The sequence below is a fragment of the Sciurus vulgaris genome, assembly GCF_902686455.1.
Source record: "Sciurus vulgaris genome assembly, chromosome: 7".
Classification (NCBI taxonomy): domain Eukaryota; kingdom Metazoa; phylum Chordata; class Mammalia; order Rodentia; family Sciuridae; genus Sciurus; species Sciurus vulgaris.
In genome coordinates this window covers 98,330,397-98,356,542 of record NC_136467.1, presented here as the reverse complement: position 1 = coordinate 98,356,542, position 26,146 = coordinate 98,330,397, and positions in this window count along the sequence as shown.

Sequence of the window (26,146 nt, the reverse complement as noted above, 5' to 3'; positions counted from 1 at the left end):
ATTAATAAGTGATTCAAGAAAAATTCAAATGACAATAATGTATGATATTAATATTTATCTCCTTTAAAAGATTAATTTATATGCATAAAGAATTCACTATTATGACATGTAGCACTTGACATTAAATTCAAAATTTAGTATTCATGAAATATAGAACATATACCAATTTTATGTTCAGATCCTAGTTTACTTAAAATTTATATATTTTAATAGACAATGGAAAGGATAATTTACCTCATAATAGAGATTCATTAATTTATTTTAAATGAATAAAATGGCATATTTTCCTATTTTGCAAATAGTAATTCTTCTTTTGTCCTGTGATATGTAAACCTGGCTTATATTATTTTCATAAGAAACTCATCTAAATAATAACTGTAATGTAAAATACCATTTTCATTATCTCAGTTCTAATTACTTTGAGTTGATTTTACTTCTTTTTTTAAGTTTTGACAATTTTTATCTTATTTTATTTTTTTGGTAAACAAATAGGGTACAACTTGTTTCTCTGTACATGAGGTAGAGGCGTAATCATACATTTGTGTAATCATACATTTACATAGGGTAATGGTGTTTGATTCATTCTGGTATTTCCCCCCCCACCCCTTCCACCCTTCTTTTCCCTCTATACAGTCCCTCCATCCTCCATTCTTGCCTCCCTTCCACCCCCCATTATGTATCATCATCTGCTTCTCAGCAAGATCATTCGCCCTTTGGTTTTTTGATATTGGCTTATCTCATTTAGCATGATATTCTCCAATTTCATCCATTTGCCTGCAAATGCCATAATTTTATTCTTCTTTATGGCTGAGTAATATTCCATTGTGTATATATATGTATATATATATATATTCCATTGTATTACATGTATATATATATATGCCACAGTTTCTTTATCCATTCATCAATTGAAGGAAATCTAGATTGGTTCCACAATCTGGCTATTGTGAACTGAGCAGCTATGAACATTGATATGGCTGCATCACTGTAGTTTGCTGATTTTAAGTCCTTTGGGTATAGGCCAAGGAGTGGGATAGCTGGGTCAAATGGTGGTTCCATTCCAAGTTTTCTGAGGAATCTCCATACTGCTTTCCAGAGTGGCTGCACCAATTTGCAACCCCACCAGCAATATACAATGTGCCTTTTTCACCAATATCTATTATTGGAGTGAGATGGAATCTTAGGGTAGTTTTGATTTGCATTTCTCTTATTACTAGAGATGTGGAACATTTTTTCATATATCATGTTGAATGCTTGTATATCTTCTTCTGCAAAGTGTCTGCCCATTTCCTTAGCCCATTTGTTGATTGGATTATTTGTATTCTTGGTGTAGAGTTTTTTTAGTTCTTTATATATTCTGAAAATTAGTGCTCTACCTGAAGTATGAGTGGCAAAAATTTTCTCCCACTCTGTAGGCTCTCTCTTCACATTACTGATAGTATCCTTTGCTGAGAAAAAGCTTTTTAGTTTGAATCTATCCCAGTTATTGATTCTTGCTTTTATTTCTTGTGCTATGGGAAACATAGTTAAGGAAGTCTGATCCTAAGCTGACATGTTGAAGATTTGGACCTACTTTTTCTTCTATAAGATGCAGGGTCTCTGGTCGGATTCCAAGGTCCTTGATCCATTGTGAGTTGAGTTTTGTGCAGGGTGAAGGATAGGGGTTTAGTTTCATTCTGCTGTATAAGGATTTCCAGTTTTCCCAGCACCATTTGTTGAAGAGGCTATCTTTTCTCCATTGCATGTTTTTGGCACCTCTGTCTAGTATGAGAAAACTGTATTTATTTGGGTTTGTGTCCATGTCCTCTATTCTGTACCATTGATCTACCTGTCTATTTTGGTGCTAATATCATGCCATTTTTGTTACTATTGCCTTGTAGTATAGTTGAAGTTCTGGTATTGCAATACCCCCTGTTTCATTCTTCCTTTTAAGTATTGCTTTAGCTATTTGGGTTTCTTATTCTTCCAGATGAATTTCATAATTGCTTGCTCTATTTCTGTGAGTTACGTCATTGGGCTTTTAATTGGAATTGCATTGAATCTGTATAGCACTTTTGGTAGTATGGCCATTTTGACAATATTAATTCTGCCTATCCAAGAACATGGGAGATCTTTCCATCTTCTAAGGTTTTCTTTAATTTCTTTCTTTAGTGTTCTGTAGTTCTCATTGTAGAGGTCTTTCACCTCTTTTGTTAGATTGATTCCCAAATTTTTTTTTTGAGGCTATTGTGAATGGGGTAGTTTTCCTAATTTTTCTTTCCAAAGATTCATCACTTATGTATAAAAGTGCATTAGATTTATGGGTATTGATCTTATATCCTTCTACTTTACTGAATTCATTTATGAGTTCTAGAAGCTTTCTGGTGGAATTTTCCAACTCCTCTAAATATACAATCATGTCATCAGCAAATAGGGATAGTTTGAGTTCTTCTTTTCCTATTCGTATCCCTTTAATTTCTTTGGTCTGTCTAATTGCTCTGGCTAGAGTTTCAAGGACAATGTTGAATAGAAGTGGTGAAAGAGGGCATCCCTGCCTTGTTCCATTTTTAGGGGGAATGATTTCAGTTTTTCACCATTTAGAATGATATTGGCCATGGGCTTAGCATAGATGGCCTTTACAATGTTAAGGAATGTTCCCATTATCCCTATTTTTTCTAGTGTTTTGAGCACAAAGTGGTGCTGTATTTTATCAAATGCTTTTTCTGCATCTATTGAAATAATCATGTGATTCTTGACTTTAAGTGCTTCTGATCTTTCTTGCTACATCTATCAATTCTGTTTAAAACAAGTTGGTCTAATTTAATCCCTGCTGCAATATTGAGAAGACATTCCCCCAAAAACTTATTAAGAAAATAAAATTTCTTTCTGAGATATAAACTTTAAAATTAATACATAAGTGATGAGAGAAAAGCATGACAAAGCATCATCACTGTGAAGGGTGTGAAGGTGGAGGGCCTGGCTCATGGTCCACAGGCTTCTTAAAGGAAGCCATCCAGCAGAGGAATCTGTTCCTGTGTCCATGCCTTTCGTATTGAGACCACACAGATTTCTAACAAAGGCAGCCATCGATAAACTGAACATAGAGTAGACAAATGACTTGCAGAGAGATGACCTGGGAATCCTACTCAATATGGCTGTTTGCTGTTACTAAAAATGTGGGAAAATCATACCCTCTCTAAGATATGCTGATTGTAACACAGAGAAATGAAGACAAAAACAAGAAATATGAAAAAAAGCTGGATCACAACTGCATTTAGAAATGCCTCAGACCCCTTCTGAGGGCATGTTCATATAACTAACTAGTCATCAGTGTGGCTACTAGACTCTTCATGCCACATGTAGGTCACTAGAATTGCTGTTATTCCAAAATAAATGAAGTTCTTCACAGTTGATTGATATCAACTACAAAACTATTTCTTCCTTGAAAGTTTATAATATACCTGCATTTGTTGTCACCTGTGTAAATCTGAGAATGCCTGTTTTTTTGCAATCTTAATGAACCAGTGCTACAGAAGACAAAAAACCTAATTGAATGCATTACCATATCTAGAAAAATTGTGCACCTATAAAAAAAGGGATTGCTATTTGGTCATGAAAACATAATGGGAAAATATTACATAAGGAAGTGTTGACAGTGTACATCCTGGCACTGCTCAGGTGAGAGGGAAACTAGATCATGGACGGCAAATATTTTGGCTCATTGTAAGAACCATCTCCACGTGGTATGGATGCCTCTTTCTCTTTTAACTCCAATGGCATTACAGTTCAATAAATCTTAATACTCTATTTATTCTTATTCATGTCTAGTGAGTACCTTTAGATTACATTTGTTTCTCATATGCATGAATATATAGGATAAATATATTAATTAAGGAGATATGAGTACTGTGCTGTATATTGTAACAATTTCTTATTATGAATGGATAAATCTGGCATATTTTTATAATTTTATTAATAAAAACATAACACTTTATGATTGCATATGATTTCAGACAAAATGAATTTCCAGGCCTCTAAACACTGGGAACCAGAAGGGGGACATTTTAAATTTACCATGAAAATAAGTGGCACTCAAGTATACCTTTTAGGAGATAACCGACATCCAAAATCTACACTGCCATGGGCAATAAGATGGAACTTCCCTTTTTTGTCTAAATTTCTAGTCATGGCTGGAAAAGCAAAGATATCACCATCCATCAATACAAAAGAGGCAAATGGATGCGGCCCATTATTTCCCTCTGAGCACATTCATTTATGTATGCTACCACTGCTCCTCCTAACCACATTACCACCATCATCTCATCTGACACTTCACTCAGTTCAAATCTACTTACCAAAGAATTTAAAATCTAGCAAATATGAGGTATTTCACATTCTCATAGAAATGTATAACAAAGGTTTTTTTTTTTCCATTTATTTATTTCATATCTCACCTTGAGCTTAACAATTTGGCATAAATTCTAACTGTTCTCCAAAGCAGTGTTTCTCAACGTGTAATCCAAGCTACTTCTGCATCAGAATTACTGGTGTGCCTGTCAAAATGAAGATCCTCTAAGCCCCTAAGGGAATTCTATGCACAGTGAAATTTGACAAATATGACTCTAAAATGTGAACAACGCCACATGTCCCTAATTCATAGAATGTGGTGAGAATTAATGTCATGTTATTCTTCCCCAAAGGTTTTAGCAAATAGTTCTGCTTATCTGAATCATCTATATACATACCAATGCATGGCCATACTTTAGACCAAGTTCATTAGAATCTTTGGGAATGTAATTCAAACATCAAGGTTTTTAGATGCCTCCTCCCATCAGGTGAGTTTAATGTTTATGCAGTATAGGAAATTTAAATCTACATTTTTGTTCACTATTAACAGGTTTATTCTTTCTCTAGACTTTGTAAGTAAACTTAGGAGTAGTCACCAAATTTTAAAATATATTAAATATCTAAAGTAAAACCACAAACATAGATCTTATTAGGAAAGTGGCTATTAATCATTAAAGTATGCAATTATAAGGGAAAAATGAATTGACTTATGTGTAAGTGAAAAGAAGTAAGGCAACTCAACATGAACTCAGCACCTTGGAAAGTCCCTAAAAGCAGACTACTTCTGGGAATGAATTAATATTGTGGGTCTAATGACTAATGTTGTGCAGTTACAGTCCTGGTATGTTGATGGATGTAGGAAAATTTAGGGCCCTGGAATGTGATAAAGATGCACTGACACAGTAGCCTTCAACCACATGGGGAAATTTAGATTTAAAATTCAGTTCCTCATATTACCAGTAAATGTGGTTAGCTATGCAGTGATGGAATGGATCCATCGTTTTGGAAAATTCTATCATGCTATAAACTCTTAAAACACTATAGTCCCACTTTAGAGGTGATAAAATAAAGCCCGAAGATATACGTGATATGGTCCTGTTATTTATCTAGTTGATGAAAAAATGGTATAAGAGTTAAATCCAAGTTTAGTCTTCTACAACCATCATGAATTAAGTATTAAATCAATATTTGTGATGATCCTCATATTAATAATTGGCAGAGGGGCAAAAAATCATTGATCATTTATTATAAACCAGACATTTTCAGAAGGTGTTCATTTATCTTATTCTCCCAAGAAACTGAAAAACTAGGTACTACATTGCATTTACTTTAGCAAAAGCAATAGCAGAACCACAGAGATTACTGAAAGATGCACAGCTATTAATTGACAGAAATAGAATGAACAAATATTCATGGAATTGTGTATGTGCATGTGTGCGTTATCATACATTGTTATAGAAAGTTAATATAAAAATTCATTATAGCAATATACTTAAATTTCAAGGTTAAAAAAGTGTTTTGTAACACAGTTAAAATAACACTAGTTATAAAGAATTTTCAGCACAAATGTATGTTGCAATTTAGATCTTTATGTCCCCCAGAATCTCATGTGTTGACAGCTTGGCCTCCAAATGATGACACAATTGGAAGGTGGTGGAAACTTTAGGAGGTGAGGACTAGTCGGAAGAAGCAGGTCATTGGAGGCATGACCTCAAAAGGATAGAGTGGAACCCGGGCCCCTTCTTCTCTTATTTTCTGCTCCTTGGCTGCCAGGACATGAGCAGCTTTACTTCACCATGTGCTCCACAAAGTGACATTCAACCTTACCATAGGTCCAAAGCAATGGTGTCAAATGACCATGGTCTGAAACCTCTGAAAATGTAGGCCAAAATAAACTCTTCCTCCTTGTAAGTTGATTTTCTTAAGTATTTTATCACAGTGACAGAAAGCTGTCCAACACAATGTACTGGGAAATTTTTTAAGATCACTTAGAAGGATTATGATAAGTATATTTACCTAGTCAAATAAAGAAACCATAACAAGACACTCTTAATCTTGCCCCTGTCTCATTAAGAATTAAATGCTTTAGTACAGTGCTGCAGACAAGAAATTCTATTCAAGGAAGACACAGGATAGGGTTTAGTTTCAAGAAGCATTTGTCTAACTATATTACTGCTTTTATTAAAAAAAAAAAAAAAAAGGCAAGTGCGTGTGTGTGCGCGAGCGCGTGGGTATAGTCAGTAGCATCAGTGCACCAGTTGATTAAAAGCATATCAACTGCACATTGATAAACATTTCTAATTATTTAGTTTTACTTTATGATGTTTTATTTCAATCAGCATAGGATAACCATATTTCACTTCCTTGCCCTGAGATATTGTATTGGTGTTGCTAGTGGAACTTCAATTTTTTCTTAACATTTACAAGAAAAATGAAATCAACATGTAGAGAATGCACAGCTGGAAATAAACAACAAAGGCTAAGATATAGCCATCTCTATAATAAAAAAATATCAATTTTTATTGCTTGCTGTAAAACAAAAAAGAAATAAATGTAATAACATTTTGGTTTCCAAACTTCAATTGCCACTTTAATTGTGGTGCAATGTTTTACTAGTGTTCAGCAGAATAAAATTTTGTTATTCACCCTTAGACATGCTTAATTTTGTTTTTTTCAAATTAAAGAACAGGGGATAAAATGTTTTGAGTCCTTTTTTCAATGTCTTTCTCCTAACTTAGATTATGTGACAATACCTACACAAATTTTCTGTATATTTAGTGAGGACTGAGAATTGCAGTCAACTACCATCTTCCTCTTTATTACTAACAGAGTTTGAATAATGTGTTTGACTGGAAAATTGCATTTCCCCAGTTGCCCTTGTAAATATTGATGACCAAAGAAATGTAAGGGAAATTTATGGAATGAGGGCTCCCTTTGGCCCTTCTTTCTTCTTTCTATCTTGAACTCAGTTGTGATGCCTGAATTTTCAGAAAGTATTTTGAGTTATGAAGCAACTTCAGGTTGAAAACTATATGCTAATTATATGAAACCTGAAATCTTGAAGGAGGTAGAGTCCCTGCCTCTTTAACCTCCAAATGCCTACATCTGTACTTTTTCTGTGTTAGAGTGCTATAAACTCTGTTTAAACCATTGTTATCCCTTGTCTCTAACTCTAAAAAGCCAAATAAACATATTTTAAAACTTAATTATGTATATATATTTGAATAAATACACGAATAAAATGTCCCATAGCTACTATGTAGGGACTTGGAGCTTCAGTTACTGAATGTGCACGAAGGTCCAGCAGCTAGGATGAGCTCATTCAAGTAGGGGTAAAAGTCCACTCAGCTTTCCTGAAACGAAGTCACTTTTGAATCCATTCTTTACTGCCTTCCCTAAGTACGAATCCCCTAGGAAAATAGCAAATTTTATTGGCTTAGTCCATTTAATAAATTACATTGAGACCATAGTAATCCAAACATTACTATAAATTCAGTCTAGTTGCGTTAGGCAATACTCTGATGTAAGCAATGAAGAACCTAACCAAGACTTAAGTCCACTAGAAGGTCTTTGTTTGCTTTGTTTCATGTTTTTCTCACTTAAGAAGTTCAGAAGGTAAACAATATAGAACTAGTACTACTGTAGTACCCCAATTCATTCTGTGATATAGATTTTGTCCTTTTGTTCTCTAAGCATTTTGTAGTATTTTATAGTACACAGAAAATAAAAGGACAAAGTTCAAAGGATCATGCTAAAGGAGCTTGTCTAGTTTACAAAGTTTTCTCAGGAATTCCCTGGAGAGACTCCTGTCTACTTTAACTTATTTAATTTTGGCTCGCATCAATACGGGTAACCTTCTTTAAAACAGTCATTAGAGAGTAACTGAGAAGGAAAGAGTGGAGGATGGCAGTTGAGTCTCAACCAATAGTGCCTGCCATGCCAATGTGTGAGCCAATCACTCCTCAAATGCAAATTGATAGTTCAGGGTTTGAATTATGTTACACAATTTTATTCCAAACTGTCTCATCCATATTGGAATCTAAAGCACCCCAATACCAAAAAAGATGCATTAAATTGCCATACACAATAGGATTACATGCCATTTCTTTCCCAGAGGTGGCTAATCAATTATGATACATATTAATGAAGTATGAAGAAAAATTGATTAGAAGTTCAAGGACAATTATGAGTTGCAAGGACAAATGTGCAGATTTGTTATATATTCTACGTGTAATATAATTATAAGCTTGAGAAAAAAATCTGACTCGGAATATTAGCAAAGCAACATAAAAATAATACTAATGTAAATGTATATTTTTAATTTTTATTATCATTCAAATTATTTGCTCCTCTGTATAACATAAAAGCATATTATAAATTATATTCAAACCTAACTATTGAGAAAAATCAACTGACATGAAAGAAGAAAATCTATCAGTCATAATAACATTTTTGAGTATTTAGATGTTCTACACTCTGGGATAAGTATTTTTGCATAGCTTATTTTATTTAATTACCAGAACAATAAAATATTATTGTTTCTATAGTTGCTACTCCTTAATTATCTTTATTTTGCAATAAGAAAACAGAATGGACAAAATGAGTGACTTTCTTGAGGTCATATAAACCGTAAAATCTTAGTGAGCCAAGACTTCAATTCAGATACATAAAAATCTACATCCACATTTTTAACTACCATAGACTGCCTCTAATCATTGAATGCCCTCCTTGCTTCACGCTATCAAAAGGACTCAAATAAGTGGACTGAGGCCTGGACATGCTTTGCCATGGTATGGATAAACTAAAATTTCATTAAATTATCAGATTGTGATACAAGAAACTTAAAATTGCCGGTTTAGCAAGCACAGGCAGAAGTAGCTTTTATACCAACTACTCTGTTGCATGTAAGTCAAATTAAATAGAAAGAGTTTCTCCAGAGATTTTTTTAAGCATTGTCATTTGCCTAGTAAGCAAATTATTACTTCCACAAAAAGAATAGGTGCAATAAACAAAGGTATATGACATGACATTCTAATTTTCACATTTGTTAACACCACTTAAATTCAAACACAGTAATGGCTCATTGGATGGACAGTCATCCCTGCCTTTAAGTGATATGTGGTAACACAAGGTAAATTCATAATTGGAATCTACTTGCCATTGGCTCTTTCCCACTCATTGGTCTGAACCCTCCCTGGGCCTTCAGTTAGAACTTTCTGTTCTACCATTCTGAGGAATTTGCTTAAAATTGTGAGTATTTTCTTTCATAATCTCTCCCATTAATTTCTTGTTGTCATCCTGGAAATCTTAAAATCTTAATGTGAGATTTTAAAATCTTAATGTGAGATTTTAAAATTCTCACATTAATTCTAGAATTTTCTAATCTTTTCTCATTCCCAATTGCCATTTCTTTGATCCTTTTCTACTTTGGGGAAGTTTTTTCTATGAACTTTCCATTTATTATATTTCTTGCTATTAGACATATTGTTCCTAAGGATTTTACTTCTAAAATGAAATATTTCTTGGTTACTACTTGTTTTAATAGTAATTTATTCTCATGTCTTGTATAAACTGTATCTACTTTTCACTCAGAGGACATTAATTATAAATGTCTTTGTGATTTCCTTCTCACACTTGTAACCATTCAACCTGTCTTCTATGATTCCTTTTGTGGTCTGTTTTATCTCTGGTTTTGTTGTTGTTAGACACTTGCCCAGATGCAAGGCCATCTTTAGTCAGGATGTGATATTTAGGAGTATATTAATGCTAAAGTTTATTGGAAGCTTAAATGGGTTTCTTATGGTACACTACATAGTAGAAAGATTGAGACAGAATCTTGCCTTTTTGTAGGTGCATCCTCAAAAAACTAATACCATAGATCTAATCAGTTTTATTAAGAAATAATTTTCTAATTTACTCCCTCTGTTAAAAGATGGTGGCTCTGGAGCCCTCATACTTGGAGCCACGTAGGAGAAAAATGCAAAAGTGCACACACTCATCACACACATCCTTACTCAAATTACCTGTTTTCAGCATGGTACATGAGGTCTCTAAAATACTCATTATTTTCAACCTCCTACCTATTATTTCTCCTAGGTTTCACCCGAGCAAAATGTCATTCTGCAAATAACATCATCGTTTTCCCAATTATCCAACTTTCAACAAATGCATCACCATCATCAATTGCCTTCCCCTCTTGCAATCAAACAATCCCTTGTTACATACTTTCTCAGAAATAATATTTAGATGATTCCAGTATTTGTTCAGTGAAAATAAAGCTTTGTTTGACTTCCCAGTGATTCTCTTGCTTTGTCCTCATGATCATAGGATGACTGCAGAAGCTTCAAGCATTGGGTCCTATCTGACATCCACACAAGAAAAGAGAGACTGACCTCTCCTTGGACACTCTTATTTACTTTAAGGAAGGAAATCCTTCCTAAAAAAAATTCTGGAAAACTTAGCTTTGGCTCACATAATTAAGATTCCATTCTATGCCCATGTCCTAATTATAAGCAACCCATGAAAGTGAGTGGTTGTTTTTAGTCTGAGATTGGAACTTCCTTCTGCCAGCCAGTAAGTAGGGATTTTGAAAATGGTTAGGCAGCAACGGCATTCACTGAACATGCCATTAACATATGTTCAATTTCCCATGTAATTAGCAGTTTTGTCAGAGGGAAAAGAGAAGGTCTTTTAAATAAACACCCTGAAGTAATTTCTCCAAACCTCTGTATGAGCGATTAAGCAAAACCAGAGAGAACTAGTCAGCATAGAACAGCACTGTCTATCCACCTCAGAAATGTTCTTTTCTCCTGCAGTTCAGAGCAGAGGGCCAAGGAGTGATCATGATTTTGGAAGTACTTTAAGTTAATCTGTGTTTTACCGCCATGATTTTATTCCAACAATATGCTTGCATTCATGAGACTAAATTCTCTCACTTGCCTTAGGAAGGAAAAGGTAGACCTGTGAAATGAGTCACCATTAATCTGTGAAACAGAATGTAGCTTCATTGATGGATCTTTTTAGGACAAAGAGAGGACAAAAAAAAAAGGTTTTTTCCCTAGTATATCTATAAAAAAGTTCTCTGCTCTGTGAGTGTCTCTGGGAAAGTAAACTAATACGTTTTTTTTGTTTTGTTTTGTTTTGTTTTTTTAAGTAGAATTTCTGGACATTCCCCATCTGCCAAAACTGTTTCCTTAGAAAAGTTACATTAAAACAACTTTTGAAACTACCATACAACCCCTCTGACAGCATCTCCACAAGCTGTTCTTGAAAGAGAATTAGGCAAGGAAAAAGGAATCCTCATCTGCCCCTGATATTGGGGGAAGAGTATTTTCAATCCTACGTTAGTACAGAAGATGGAACTTGAATACTTCAATATTTTCATATTTAAAAGCTACTAAATGAATTAAATTATAATAGTCAGAACTTATAATTATGAAGCACTTTATGTTTTTCAACACCATTATGTTTTGAATAAGCTGTGTCCCTCAAAAATCCATTGTGAGACAATGCAAGAACATTAGATTACAAGAGTTGTAGCCTAAACAGTAAATTAACCCACTGAAATGGATTAACTGAGTGGTAACTGTAGATAGATAGTGTGCTTAGAGGAGGTAGGTCATTGAGGGTATACCTTTGGGGTTTATATTTTGTCCCTGAGGAGCAGAGTTTTCTCACCTTCCTGATTGTCTTCTCCTGAGCTGCTTTCCTCTTTCACACTTTTCTGCCATGATGGCCTGCCTCCTTACTAACCAAGGACTATTGAGTTGGCCATCTATGGACTGAGACCTCTGAAACTGTGAGCCAAATAAATGTTCCCTCTCTATTATTTTTACCAGGTCTTTTGGTCACAGCAGCAAAACTAAACTAAAACAAATGTTTTTCTCACTACATTATGTCCCACTGAAAGTGACTTGCCTAAAGAAGCACAGCTAATTAGTGTACAACCCTTATAACAACCTGCAAGATTCATTGTGCGTTCCTAACTGAAGGAAACCATTGCCACAGTGGGCAAATCCTGGGACTTGCACAGGACTCCTGTTGGGGGCCTCACTGTCATTTTGTAACTAGGTTTTCCTATGTCAAGAACTCAGGCATTTGTAGGTCCCTCACCTGCCATAAGATGCCTCCACCCCTTGAGACAGTGTAGAGTGGGACATCTTCTCCACTAAGCGTTCTGCTACATTGCTGTAACACAAGCTATGTTGTAATTTTCCAAGGATGGAAAACAAGGCCACCACCACATTCATGCATAAACTATAAAGGATTTTTTCTTCTTTGGGAACCATTATAAAGGTGGTTCATTAGAATGAGATAGTCTTATTAATAATCACTACCAAACCATTTACTTTCCACATCACTCACAGTCACAGTAGAATGTTAGAGTTAGAAAATAAAGATAGAGAAATCTCTGTTGCTCCAAGCTAATGCATTTGTTATATATTTCAAAGGTGGCCCTTTTGGCAAGAAGCCATATTTAAATCCTTAACTCAGATCTGTGACTAAATAGGATACATTGAAGTATGCCAAGGTCTTGTATTTGCCAGAAGCAATGTTCTAAGAAATCTTTAAACTCCCAAGGTAGACCAATAGAAAGAAACCTATTTTTTTTTAATCTGGCATCTTGAAAATGAACTGCATCAATTCTTGGTCTATGCCAAAACACTGGATCTGGACCCAACTTAGTTATATTCAAGATAGCTTTTCTGTATCTGTAAAAACTCAACAAAGTCTCATTGCCATAGAGGTCAGGAAAAAAATGTATGAACTACATTTCTGTTAAAGTTTTATTTCTGTAGAAGATATGCTCAATAATTTTTCTATTTTATTTTTATGAAGTTTAACTACTCAAGATACAGACACATTCATAGCTCCACTTATCTGTGACCAGGTTAGAACATCTCTCAGAATAGTTTGCTTTCCTTTCTAATGGATAAAACTTGCAAGGTTCATTCTATTGTAACTTGACACAGATAGGTGATTTTAACACTGAAACAAAATGCTTACTTAGTTCAACAAAAAATTCTATGGCCTGCATGTGTAATAAAGTATTATTTAAAGGATGTGCTCATTAACTACTACATAAAGCTGAATTTTTAAAATGATTTTATACCAACTTATTTAATCTTCACAATCTTGAAGTAGTGTTTCTAGATAACAATTTTCTGTTATCTGACCTCTCAGATCAACTAATACCTCAGGAAATTCTGAATTCCTATGTGTTAGTAATGAATGTAACTATATTATGAGGTTCATCCAATGATGTGTCATATATGACCAAGATCCTATAATAATGGCAATAATTGTCACCATTTATTGAGTTTTAAGTGACATTGTGCCTCTTACATGTATTATCTCATTTATACCTTCAGAAATTCTACAGAATAGGTATTAGCATCCTCATCTAACTTATAAGAAAGTCAAACCTTAGAGAACAGGGTAATTTCCCCAAGGTTACAATTATAAAGTGGCAAAGGAATTTGGACCCAAATCATTTTTACACTAAAACCCATGTTCTTTCTCAATTCACCCTTCTGCCTCTAATTTTAAAGCATAAACCAGTCCCCATTTAGAAAAACATGCTTTCAAATCAAATGAAATAGGAAAAAAGATGCAATGAACAGCTTGAGAATAAAATCATGCATAAACTTGAGAATAACCTCATAATTCACAAAACAAGTTTGCATCTGTTGTTCTAATGTACCGCCTGTGTTATAATAGCACATTTTCATAATTTATTCATGCTGTTACATTATCTTTCTCAATATAAATCAAATGTATATTTCTTTTACATAGTGAATGTTTTCTAGCAAACCTGACAGAAAGTTCCCTGCTAACTGGCACAGATTGGTAATAGGCAATCGGAAAATCATACTGCTATCAACATGTAGGAATGCCTTACTCTGTTTAAGACCATAGTTCACTTTTATTAGAAAATACACATTTAAGAAAACTCTGATAAAAGACGCACGGTGCTTGACATGTGGCAGGTCTTCAGGAAAGAGAAGGTGTTTGTCTTAGTCTATTTTCTGTTGTTATAACATAATATCTGAGACTAGATAATTTACAAAGAAAAGTAATTTATTTCTTATATTTCTAGAGGTTGGGAAGTCCAAAAGGATGGTACTGGCATTTGATTGGCATCGTAGAATGGCAGAGCTCATCACATGAATAAGACATCTTACTAATCCACTCCTTGGATAATGCATTATTCCATTAATCTATAAATTGATCTTTTCATGAGAGCAGAGGCCCTGTGACCCAATCACCTCCTAAAGAACCCACATTCCAATTAACTTTCCAACACATCAATCCAGAGGAACAAACATTCCACAGCAGTGTTGAAAAAATGTGATTGACACTAACAGCTGGCATTTCAAGTGTGGAGAAATTCCAACATTCCTCAAGTCACACTCTCCTGAACCATGTGCCCTAAACACAGACCTAGAGACAGATTTGCTTGAAGAAGTTAAGTAGGGTGCACACTCAGAAGCAGCACCTCTGAGGGAATGAAGAGGACAGGGTTGGGCAGAGGGAGAAATTGAGCCCTCAGCCAAGCCCTCAGGGAGCACTGGATCTGGATAGTCTTTTAGAGACGCCACAATGAGGCAAGGGGAATGGGCCTATGGACTTTAATCAAGCCATCATTGATCTTACCTGTGATCTGTCAGCAGCCCAAAGCCCTGGCAGCCAGGGGAATGAGTATGTCAGACATGAGGAAGGGAATCTGGGCAGCACACTGCAGCATACCCTTCATATGACCACTCCTCCTATGGGGACAAGAGAGGATATATACTATTCATCATTTGTTTAAAAAATCTATGTATTTTACAACAAGCTTAGATTATTTTTACATCTACAGAATAACTCCACAAGGCATAGTCTTCTTAATCTTGTTTTATAGATGAATAGAGTAAGACTAAAAAAAAATATTAAATAACTTCTCCCTCATCTAGACAACTGGAAAAATTTTTCCTACCTAGCATGCTACCACCTTTAGGATTTTGTAAAGCGATGAGGTTTAGCCAAAGGTCTGGTACCTCTTGCTGATGAAAATGTAATTGCTAAGTGCAGTGAATCCCAAGGGATCCCTTTAAATTTCCTGCCTTGACAGGAAGCACCTCTCTCTGATGTAGACTTGATCACCAGGAAGGATTCATGATTTAGGTCAATTTGGTATTTTTTTTCTGTTAAAAAGAAAAATAAAAAAGATGAGGTTTAAATATCTTTCCAAAGTTAATTCTATTTCACAACATAAGTAAACCCTAAGGAACAGCATATCAACACATATTTATGAAATATCTTTGTTTCCATTAATTGAGGTTAGAAACACAATATATTACAGATGTAATGTTTAATTAGAAACAACAGATATGCAGGGGTGCCTCTGATTTCTTCTACAGAGAAAGCGTAAATATTGAGTTAGCCTAATTATAAAGCATATAAAGATAACCAAGAATAAGTGTTTTGTAATAGAAGAAAATTTATTCTGTATATGAATAATAGCAAAAATTAGCAGAGGCCCCAAATGTAACAGCTTCAAAAACAATCATCTTTTATCACCAAGAAAATAACTAGGAAGAGATGTGAATTCTGGGAGATATGAACAAATTGAATGTAAAATTGCAATTTGAGATGAACTTACTGACCACTTGTACCAGCCTTTCTCCCTTCTCGTCCTGAAAATCATTCAAAGCAACATGGAAAAGAAGGGTACACACACAAATGCCATTTTCAACAAAATTAATAGAAAAATATACCACATCTAAAATATATATACAGCTCCAAGAAAGATCTGAAACTGACAAAAGCCATACATAAAATGCCATCAGAGTGTTAAGGGTTCTGGGCAATGGCAGTTTTATCCAAAAGATGAAACACAATTTGTTGTGTCTACTACAATTACAATGGGATCTGCTGTGAGCAAGGCTAAGATCAAACAGAGCTGAGATTAAGCTGGGCAGAGACCTCAGAGTTAGGTGGGGATGGATGCCAGCAGCCTATCTTAAAATTTGCTGGCCAATATTTGCCTGTTGAAAGTGAGGAGCCTGTCTTGGAACAGAGACCATGTACCTTCATTTCAGGCACTAGTGAGAGAATGGCAGGGACATGATTGGCAGCAGAGAGCCTTCTGGATTCAGTTTGCTTTGGAGAAATACAGGAGGCCAAGTGGCCCAGGGAAATACAGACAGTCACCATTTTTAAGAAGAGTATATCTTTGTGACAAAAGAGGAAACTTATAATTCTAATGTCTGAAAACTACCTGTTTCCCCCACAGCTAAAAGAATATCCTGAAAATGGCTCTCCCAAGAAAAATACAACGTTTCCACCCCAAGCAACAAAAGAGACAACGCATCATCAATAAAATGTGAGGACGGTTTTTTTTTGCATTTGGGAGTGAAAGATATGTAAAACATGCCCTTAGATGTCCAGTAGATAGGAATTGTTACAAATATTCCACATACATGATCAATATATACTGTGAGATTGTAGTTAATATGAAGAAGTACCACAAAACAGAAATATAAAACTTAGGAAAGAGATATTTTCATCTAATAGGAAAATGGTAGTAGATTAATTTTGAATTGTCCTACTGTAAATGTATAGGGCAAACAAAAAAAAAGATAAAATTCTGAAGTACATTCTTAATAAATTACAGAGGATGAGAAAATTCTCAAGCTCCAGATTACACATGAATGTGGCAATTTGAAATTAAAACCAAAGAGCCAAGCAAAGAAGATACTTAGGAGACCAATAATAAGACTGTAATGAAGAAGACACCATGAAGTATCTGGTAGAGGCAGATCCTATAACATGCCTCAAAATATCCAGTATCTCTAGTAGAAGATGCCCTATAGTTAACAGGAAGGGCTCTGTGCAGTCTTCCTTGAATGGGTCCTACGTGCTAGGAGAAGCAGAGTCTGTGGGCATGGAAAGGAGGGTGTGGACCAAAGTGGCAGATTTAGGAGGAAAGATGAACCTTTGAAATGTGAGTATATCACTATAGAAAACAGGACCCACATTCCTGTTGAAAAAAAAAATTAAAAAATAAAAACTAGAAATGTTCAGCAATGAAGGCAAAACGAATCTGGAAGCAGAGGAAACACACCAACTCTGAAGCAGTCTGTCAGCATGGAAGAAGGGAGCATTTGAATAGTGAGCTCTGGCCCCATTTTACAATCTGGGGACAATTGTGACTCATAGTCCAGAAAAAGTAACTCATTTCAATATAAGCAACAACAAAATAAATAAACACACATACATGAAATGACACAAGAAGAGAAAGTATGGGAAAAAGATAAAACCTTCCCAAGGATGAGGAAAATTCACTAGAAAAATTGTCACCATGAAGCAGATGAAAATTGCAATCTAATACTTTAAATGAAAACTAATAGCTATGAGAGGAGATTGTAGTGCAGAAATAAAAATAAATTTAAATGACGCCACAAGGCTATCAAAGAGAATTGGGCACGATATGGGGACAAAGCAGACACAGACATCAAAATCATTTCAAAATGGAAATAAAAATGATAAGAAACTCAATGGAGATTAGAACCTAGAGAGTGTCCAGTGAGAGACAAATGAAATGCAGATTAAGCAGGATACTGCTTGAGAGAACTGCAGGAGAACAAATATGCATGAATATCACAGGCAATCCAACATAGCATAAGTGGAGACTTCTGAAAAGAAAAAAAAACACTGAAATTGAAATCATAAGCATGAAACATCCCTGAAATAAAAGAAAGCTTGGTTTTATGTATTTAAATGGCTCACCACCTGAAGGGAAAAATTAACCTACAAGACAACACTAACTCACATCCTATAAATATAATGAATTTTAAAGATAAATAACTTGTTGGTTATATGTGCAAAGAAATTGTCACTAAATAAAGAAGTTCAGTTTGGCATCAGACATTATTACTATGTTCAATGCCAGAAGACAGAGAAACAACACTAGGATATTCACTAAATTCACTAAAGTGTAATCCTTTCTATCCTTTAAGGAGAACACGATAAACAGTTTTTAACAACAAGGTATAGAGATAGTGTTTACATGAGCCTTTATGAGAAAACCTCCTAGAAAATAAATAGCCAAGCCAGAGATGACTCATGAAAATTTGAAAAAAATATCATTTAATACCTTAAGAATATTTTATAGTTAAAAAGTAAAAACTCCAATAAACCAACTCTGAATGAACCAGAATTAGCTGATTCCTTTTCTGGCTATATTTTGTGAGGATGGTGAGGTAGGAGTCTGAGATGAGACTCCAGGTGGGGTCAACAGTCTTATCACTGATATGAAACAATGTTAACATACTGATTTCTCTATGCTTAGGAGTCTTTATATTATGTTTGAACAAATTTTGGTTCTGATGTGCCAATGAGATGAAAATTAGAGATTAATTATTTGGCTTTGGAACAAAAAAGGCCACATAGTGAAACAACAAATAGACCAGGAACAGAACAATTTGTAACTCTTATCCTTTGTGAGACTGAAATGATAGAGAGACCACTTTACTTCCTTTTCTCTGTTTTCTTGTTGTAAATTGTGAAGGAATAAACAATAACAGGGTTTATTTTGTGCCCTCTGTGAAATTTATTTATTTATTTATTTTTTGGTTTTTATTTATTTTTTCTTTATGTCTGTTTTATTTTTATTTTTATTTTTTTTAATCCTTAATTCTTTTTTTTTTATTGTAAACAAATGGGATACATGTTGTTTCTCTGTTTGTACATGGCGTAAAGGCATACCATTTGTGTAATCATAAATGTGAAATTTATTTTGTTATTATTGTTGCTATAATAATACTACTATTTTTTATTCAGCTAGTATTTATTTAGTATCTACTCTACGGCATGAACTGTTCTGATGAATGACCAAATTCTCTGCTATCTTAGACTTTATGTTTTCATAAGGGGTAGGGAAGGAAAATACATGGTGAAGACTACAAATAAATACATAGTATGTTACGTTGCAGAGGAAGGCTGCCCAGCCCAGGCAATAGTTGTGGATTGAGGGGAACCTCAAGAAGGGAACTGACCAGTGAGACCTCCCCACTGGGTGAGTCTTCCCTGCCGGGTGAGGTTTTCCCACAAGGACGGTAAAACCAGAGACACAGGCCCAAACAGGCCTTGCCACAGCCCGCAGCCTAGTTCCCCTCTGAATGACCATTGGGCAATAAGTGGAGGCACTGCTGCCCACTAACAGGGAATACACCCCACCTGGAGGCCACCACCCCTAGAGAGGCAGCTTACTGTGGAGCACCACATTATCAACTTTCTCCAAGACTGCAGCCTACTGAAGGCTAAGAGGGGATATACTAGAAATCTTCAGGGACATTATAAGTCAATACAGGAAATCTGCAATATCTCAGCGGTCCACGGATACCTGAACAATATGAGAAAACAAGGGAAGAAAATGCCCCATACAAATCTAGATATTACATCAATAAAATCCAATGACAGCATGGCAGAAGAAATGGCAGAAAAGGAATTCAGAATGTACATAATTAAAATGATCAGGGAAGGAAACAATGAGATGAAAGAGCAAATGCAGGCATTGAATGATGAGATAAAAGAGCAAATGCAGGCATTGAATGCTCACACCAATCAACAGTTAAAAGAGCAAATACAGGAAGCAAAAGATCATTTCAATAAAGAGTTAGAGATATTGAAAAAAACCAACAGAAATCCTTGAAATGAAGGAAACAATAAACCAAGTTAAAAACTCCATAGAAAGCATAACCAATAGGATAGAACACCTGGAAGACAGAACCTCAGACATTGAAGACAAAATATTTAATCTTGAAAACAAAGTTGAACAAACAGAGAAGATGGTAAGAAATCATGAACAGAAACTACAAGACTAATGGGATATCATGAAAAGGCCAAATTTAAGAATTATTGGGATTGAGGAAGGCTTAGAGAAACAAACCAAAGGAATGAAGAATCTATTCAATGAAATAATATCAGAAAATTTCCCAAATCTGAAGAATGAAATGGAAAACCAAGTACAAGAGGCTTATGGGACTCAAAATACACAAAATTACAACAGACTCACACCAAGGCACATTATAATGAAAATACCTAACATACAAAATAATGACAGAATTTTAAAGGCTGTGAGAGAAAAGAAACAAATTACATTCGGGGGAAACCAATAAGAATATCAGTAGATTTTTTAATCCAGACCCTAAAAGCTAGAAGGGCCTGGAACAACATTTTTCAAGCCCTGAAAGAAAATGGATGCCAACCAAGAATCTAATACCCAGCAAAACTTACCTTCAGATTTGACGATGAAATAAAATCCTTCCATGATAAACAAAAGTTAAAGGAATTTACAAAAAGAAAGCCAGCATTGCAGAACATTCTCAGCAAAATATTCCATGAGGAAGAGATGAAAAACAAAGATGCAAATCAGCAAAGGGAGGAACTATCCTAAAGGAATTGTCAAATAAAGGAGAAACCAAGTCGTGTCAAAAAAAAAAAAAAAATGAGCCAAATGACCGAGAATACAAATCATATCTCAATAATAACCCTGAATGTTAATGGCCTGAACTCATCAATCAAAACACATAGGTTGGCAGATTCAATTAAAAAGAAAGATTCAACAATATGTTGCCTGCAAGAGACTCACCTCATAGAAAGAGATACCCATAGACTAAAGGTGAAAGGATGGGGAAAAACATACCATGCACATGGATTCAGGAAAAAAGCTGGGGTATCCATCCTCATTACACATAATGTGGACTTCAAGCCAAAGTTAGTCAGAAGGGACAAAGAAGGACATTTCATACTGCTTAAGGGAAGCATAAATCAACAAGACATAACAATCATAAATATCTATACCCCAAACAGTGGCTCATCCATGTATGTCAAACAAATCCTTCTCAATTTCAGAAACCAAATAGACCATAACACAATAATACTAGGTGATTTTAACACACCTCTCTCACCACTGGACAGGTCTTCCAAACAAAACTTGAACAAAGAAACCATAGATCTCAATAACACAATCAACAATTTAGACTTAATGGACATTTATAGAATATACCATCCAACCAAGAGTGAATACACTTTCTTCTCAGCAATACATGGATCCTTCTTTAAAACAGACCATATATTATCCCTCAAAGCTAATGTTAGCAAATACAAGAAGATAGAGACACTATTTTGTATTCTATCACCTCATAATGGATTGAAATTAGAAATGAATGAAAGAGTAAAAAACAGAAAGTACTCCAACACCTAGAGATTAAACAATATGCTCTTATATGATTAATGGAGAACAGAAGATATTAGAAAGGAAATTAAAAAATTCTTAGAGGTAAATGAGAACAAAGAAACATCATATCAAAATCTCTGGGACACTATGAAAGCAGTACTTAGAGGAAAACTTATTTCATGGAGTGCATTCAATAAAAGAAGAAAAAATCAACAAATAAATGACCTAACACTACAGCTCAAAGCCCTAGAAAAAGAAGAACAGACCAACACCAAAAGTGGTAGAAGACAGAAAATAGTTAAAATCAGAGCTGAAATCAACTAAATTGAAATAAAAGAAACAATAGAAAAAACTGACAGAATAAATAGTTGGTTCTTTGAGAAAATAAACAAAATTGATAAACCCTTAGCCACACTAACAAAGAGAAGAGAGAAAACCCAAATTATTAAAATTCAGAATGAACAGGAAATATCACAACTGGCACGATTGAAATACAAAACATAATTAGAAACTATTTTGAAAATCTATACTCCTACAAAATAGAAAATTTCAAAGACATCAACAGGTTTCTAGAGACATATGAATAACTGAACGAGGAGGACATACACAATTTAAATAGACCTATTTCAAGTAATGAAATAGAAAAAGTCATCAAAAGGCTACCAACAAAGAAAAGTCCAGGACCAGATGGGTTCTCAGCTGAGTTCTACAAAACCTTTAAAGAAGAGCTCATTCCAATACTTCTCAAAGTATTCCATGAAATAGAAGAGGAGGGAACCCTCCCAAACTCATTCTATGAAGCCAATATCACCCTGATACCTAAACCAGACAGAGACAAATCGAGGAAAGAAAATTTCAGACCAATATCCTTAATGAACATCGATGCAAAAATTCTCAACAAAATCTTAGCAAATAGCATCCAAAAACATATTAAAAAGATAGTGCACCACGATCAAGTGGGTTTCATCCCAGGAATGCAAGGTTGGTTCAACATCAGGAAATCAATAAATGTAATTCACCATATCAACAGACTTAAAGTCAAGAATCACATGATTATTTCAATAGATGCAGAAAAAGCATTTGATAAAATACAGCACCCCTTCATGCTCAAAACACTAGAAAAAATAGGGATACTGGGAACATTCCTTAACATTGTAAAGGCTATCTATGCTAAGCCCATGGCTAATATCATTCTAAATGGTGAAAAACTGAAAGCATTCCCCCTAAAAACAGGAACAACGCAGGGATGCCCCCTTTCACCACTACTATTCAACATTGTCCTTGAAACTCTAGCCAGAGCAATTAGACAGACCAAAGAAATTCAAGGAATACGAATAGGAAAAGAAGAACTCAAACTATCCCTATTTGCTGATGACATGATTATATACTTAGAGGAACCAGGAAATTCCTCCAGAAAACTTTTAGAACTCATAAGTGAATTCAGTAAAGTAGCAGGATATAAGATCAATGCTCATAACTCCAATGCATTTTTATACATAAGTGATGAATCTTTGGAAAGAAAAATCAGGAAAACTACCCCATTCATAATAGCTTTGATAAAATAAAATACTTGGGAATCAATCTCACAAAAGAGGTGAAAGACCTCTACATGAGAACTACAGAACACTAAAGAGAGAAATTAAAGAAAACCTTAGAAAATGGAAAGATCTCCCATGTTCTTGGATAGGCAGAAGGAATATTGTCAAAATGGCCATATTACCAAAAGTGCTATACAGATTCAATGCAATTCCAATTAAAATCCCAATGACATACCTCACAGAAATAGAGCAAGCAATCATGAAATTCATCTGGAAGAATATAAAAACCCAGAATAGCTAAAGCAATCCTTCACAGGAAAAATGAAGCTGGGGGTATTGCAATACCAGAACTTCAACTATACTACAAAGCAATAGTAACAAAAACTGCATGGTATTGGTACCAAAATAGACAGGTAGATCAATGGTACAGAATAGAGGACACGGACACAAACCCAAATAAATCCAATTTTCTCATACTAGACAAAAGTGCCAAAAAATATGCAATGGAGAAAAGATAGCCTCTTCAACAAATGGTGCTGGGAGAATTGGAAATCCATATGTAACAGAATGAAACTAAACCCATATCTCTCACCCTGCACAAAACTCAACTCAAAATGGATTAAGGACCTTGGAATCAGACCAGAGACCATGCATCTTATAGAGGAAAAAGTAGGTCCAGATCTTCAACATGTAGGCTTAGGATCAGACTTCCTCAACAGGACTCCCATAGCACAAGAAATAAAAGCAAGAATCAATAACTGGGATAGATTCAAACTAAATAGCTTTCTCTTAGCAAAGGAAACTATCAGCAATGTGAAGAGAGAGCCTACAGAATGGGAGAAAAATCTTTGCCAATCATACTTCAGATACAGCACTAATCTCCAGAATCTATAAAGAACTCAAAAAACTGTACACCAAGAATACAAATAATCCAATTGACTAATGGGCTAAGGAAATGAACAGATACTTCATAGAAGAAGATCCACAATCAATCAACAGACATATGAAAAAATGTTCAACATCTCTAGTAATAAGTGAAATGCGAATCAAAACCACCCTAAGATTCCATCTCACCCCAATTACAATGGTGATTATCAAGAATACAAGGAACTCAGATGTCGGCAAGGATGTGGGGGGAAAAGGTACACTCATACATTGCTGGTGGGGCTGCAAATTAATGCGGCCACTCTGGAAAGCAGTGTGGAGATTCCTTAGAAAACTTGGAATGGAACCACCATTTGACCCAGCTATCCCACTCCTTGGCCTATACCCAAAGGACTTAAAGGACACACACACACACACACACACACACACACACACACACACACACACAATGGAATATTACTCAGCCATAAAGAATAATAACATTATGGCATTTGCAGGCAAATGGATGAAATTGGAGTATATCATGCTAAATGAGTTAAGCCAATCTCAAAAATCCAAAGGACGAATGATCTTGCTGATAAGCGGATGATTTCACACTGCGGGTGGTAAGAATGGAGGAATGAGGAGCTGTGTAGAGGGAAAAGAGGTGTGGGAGGGGTGGGGCGGGAGGAAAAAATAACAGAATGAATCAAACACTATTATCCTATGTAAAAGTATGATTACACAAATGGTGTGCCTTTACTTCATGTACAAACAGAGAAACAGTATGCATACCATTTGTGTACAATAAAAATAAATTTTAAAAAAATACACTGGAGAAAAGATGTTTTCTTCAATACAGGGTGCTGAAAAATAGATATCCATATGCAGAAAATCAAAAGTTGACCTATATCTCTTACCCTATACAAATGTCAACTCCAAAGGATTAAAGGCCTAAATGTAAAATCTAAAGCTATGAAACTGCTGGAAGAAAACATACAGAAAACATTCTAAAATGTTTGCATAAGAAACGAGTTTTTGGATATAACTCCAAAAGCACAGGAAATAAAAGCAAAAAATAGACAAATGGGACTAAATCAAACTAAGAAGCTTCTGGACAACAAAGGAAGCAATCAACATAGTGAAGGTAGCCTACAGAATGGGAGAAAACATTTTCAAACTATCATCCTGATGAAGGATGAATATACAAAACATATGAGGAACTCAAAAAAAATAAACAACAACGACAAAGAAGCAATCCTATTTAAAAATGTACACATGATCTGAGTAGACATTTCTCAAAAGAAGAAATACAAATAAGCAAAAAATATACAAAACATACTCAGTATCAGCAGCTATCAGGGAAATTCAAATCAAAACCACAATGAAATATCATCTCACCTCAGAATGGCTATTAACAAAAAGACAAAAAATAGATGCTGGTGAGAATGTGGAGAAAAAGACTCTTGTACACTGTTGATGGGAATGTAAATTAGTATGACTATTATGGAAATCAGTATGGAGTTTCCTCAAAAAATTAAAAATAGATGTTTCATATGATCCAGGATTTGCCCTCCTGGGTATATACCCAAAGGAAATAAAATCACCATATCAAAGAGATATGTGCATGTCCATATTATTGCAGCATTATTCACAATAGCTGAGATATGGAATCAACCTAGGTACTCGTAGATGGATGGGTAGATAAAGAAAATGTGCTACATACACAGTGCAGTATTATTCATAATATAAAGAAGAATGGCATCCTGCCATATACAGCAAATTGGGTGGAACTGGAGGACATTATGTTAAATTAAATAAGCCAGACACAGAAAGGCAAATATCACATTTTCTTTCATATGTAAAACTTAAAATGTTGACCTGAATGTAGAATAGTGATTATTAGATACTGCAAAGTATATCCATGTGCAGAAAATTGAAACTTGAAAGGGAGTTTTCAAAATGTGTGCCAAAACATAGAGAGAAGGAGTAAGTTCTGGTGTTCCACAGAACATTGAAGTGATTATCATTCACAGCAATGTATTATATACATTATGAAGGTACAGAGAAGCCTTTGTGTTGTCTCCAAACACAAAGAAATGCTAAGGAAAGAGAAATGTTAATTAATCTAATTTTATTAATGCTTATTGTGTGCATATGTTGAAATAGCATATTGTACCACATTAATATGAAT